Here is a 2,664-nt window from a genome sequence, read left to right on the forward strand (position 1 = left end):
GCTGAAGCCCAAGGCTGAGGGGCTTTCACCCAGCCCCTAGGGCCTGGCACTTTGAACTTGGACTTAAAGCCTCCAAACTGTAAGAGAATAAACTCTTGTTTGTTAAGGCCATCTCATTTGTGGTATATTCTTGTCAGAGCAGCACTAGGTAACCAGAACACTCTGATGCTAATTAAAAGGTTGGCAGTTCGAACCCACCATTCACTCCCACGGCAGAAAGATGTGACAGTCTGCTTTCATAAAGATTTACAGCCTTGGAAACCCAAATGGGCAGTTGTACTCTATCCTATAGGGTTGCTGTCAGTCTGAATCAACTTGACAACAATGGGTTTTTTTTTAAGGGTTGAAAGACTCATTCATTAAACAAACATTTATTGAGTGTCTACAATGTGCAAGACACTCTGCTGAGGGCTAGGAATACAACCATAAATACAACACAATCTCAGTTGTCAAGAAATTTACAATCTGACAGGGAAGACAAATATGTAAGTAACTGTAAGCAGAATGTCAATAGTGTTATAAGAAATAAGTCAAAGTACAATGAGAACCCAAAAGAAAAAACAATCAATTCTGACTGGTGGGCAAGAAAGTTTTCCTGTGAGAGAGGAAGCTCTGACTGGGTATTGAAGGAGATATAGAGAAAGGAGGAGGCAGGTACATTCTTCTAAGGAGGAGCAGTATAGGCAAATGCGTGAAAGAAAGAAAGAAATTCCACTAGGCTCAAACAGTAAATTTATTCTAATACGACTACAGCTTAGGACATACTGGCAGGAAGAAGTCAAAGAGATTGACTTAAATCAGATTGAGAAGACCTCTGAATGCCGTCCAAAAGAGTTTAAATTTGTTCCTATGAATGTTATGGGATCACTAAATAGTTTTCAGCAGGAAAGATATGAAAGATGGTGTTATACAAAGATCACTGTGGCATTAGCATGGAAGATAGTTTGGCTAGAAGTGGGAGGAGGGGGGAACCTGGAGGTAGAGTCCAGGTAGGAAGCTACAGCTATAGGCTCAATAAGAGATTACGAGGGCTCAACTGCAGCACTCACACTGGGACAGACAAAATTACTTACTCTGCACCATGCACTGCTTAGTTCATTTAATTCATAGCCCTAATAAGCAGTACAAACATCTGGACAAGAGATTCAGTTGCTCAAGGTCATGTAGCTAGTAGTAAAGCCATAATTAAACCCATGCAGTTGGCCTCCAGACTGTTCTCTTTCCACACCATATATCCTCCAGGGGAGTGCTTCTCAAGTTTCAGTAAAAAATTTTCATTCTAATTTTAACACAAATCCTTCAGGGATCTTGTTAAAATGCAATTCAGTATGTCTGATTTGAGGCCTGAGATTCTGTATTTTTAACAATTTCCCAGGTGATGCCAGTGTTGCTGGTTTGAGGACCAGACTCTTTGACCAAGTCTCTAGGGAACTCCTAGATCAACAAAGGGCTCTAAAGTGAAGATACAAATCTGAGAGTCATCCCTCTATAAATAGTAGTTAAAACCTTATGTCTAGACTGAAAAGAGGGCTAATTAAGGGATGAGAGGGGATAAAGATAACTCAGAGTAAAGAAAGCTGAAGAGTGATTTAGTAAGGTAGGAAAAAAAATCTACCTACTTTGGCAAGTGAAGGTCACCATTGCCACCTGATATGACAGGGGCTTAGGCTATGAAAAGGATGGAGAAAGGGTAGGAGCTAGAAGGGAAAAGCACAAGGGTAAAAAAGAGGATTATTATTATTATTTTTTAAACACATTCAAGAAGATAAGCAGGTTTATAAGCATAAGAAATAGTTCAACTTCTTAGAATTTTTTAGTCCTCTCAAATACTTATATGTTCCTTTAACATATTTATCAAGCACATACTAATGGCAGGAACTGTTCTGAATCTTTGGATACCATTTTTATAAAATTCATAAAGTTCCATACTCTTGTGAACCTTCCAGTTTCATAATTGAAGACAAATAACGACCAAAATAAATAAACTGCATATACACACACACTGCTGTCAAGTTGATTCTGACCCATAGTGACTCTAAAGGACAGAGTAGAACTGCCCCACAGGCTTTCCAAGTCTGTAAATCTTTATGGAAGCAGAATGCCTCTTCTTTCTCCCACAGAGCAGCTTGTGGGTTTGAACCTCCAACTTTTTGTTTTTGGTTAACAGCTGAATGCTTTCCCCACTGTAACACCAGAGCTCCTACACTGTAGGTAAAAGGCTAGAAAAAAAGAAAAAGGAGAGGAGTGTAAGAGAGCTCGAATGCTGGAAAGAAGGTATGGAGAGTACAGTCTTAATAAGAGTGGGGCCTCACTGAACAGATGAGAGGAGGTAAGAACATGCCTGGTATGTGTGAGAAACAGCAAGAAGACCAGGATGGCTGGAATGGAGTGAGAGGAAGGAGAGCAGTCCAAGATAAGTCAGAGACCTCAGCCTGTTTACTAAATGTAACAGGCAACTTAGAAATTTTTCTTTTTTCTTTTCTTTTTTTATTGTGATTGGGTGAAGATTTACAGAGCAAATTCACTTTCCATACAGCAGTTCACATATACTTTGTCTCATGACACTGACCAGTTTACCACAATGCAACAGCTCCCCTCCCACTTCCTCCCCATAGTTACCTCTTCCCAGTGACCATCCCTCCATGGACTCCTGCCCCCTGAGCT

General features: G+C 40.2%; 1 protein-coding gene across 1 annotated transcript in view; it reads right to left on the bottom strand.

Moving 5' to 3' along the window:
- Positions 1-2,664, bottom strand: part of MRE11 (MRE11 homolog, double strand break repair nuclease) — an 84,492-nt gene that overhangs the window by 55,333 nt on the left and 26,495 nt on the right. The window lies entirely within an intron of this gene.

Source organism: Orycteropus afer, unplaced genomic scaffold, assembly GCF_000298275.1.
Source record: "Orycteropus afer afer isolate SDZICR_OR568_19922 unplaced genomic scaffold, OryAfe1.0 scaffold00047, whole genome shotgun sequence".
Taxonomy (NCBI): domain Eukaryota; kingdom Metazoa; phylum Chordata; class Mammalia; order Tubulidentata; family Orycteropodidae; genus Orycteropus; species Orycteropus afer.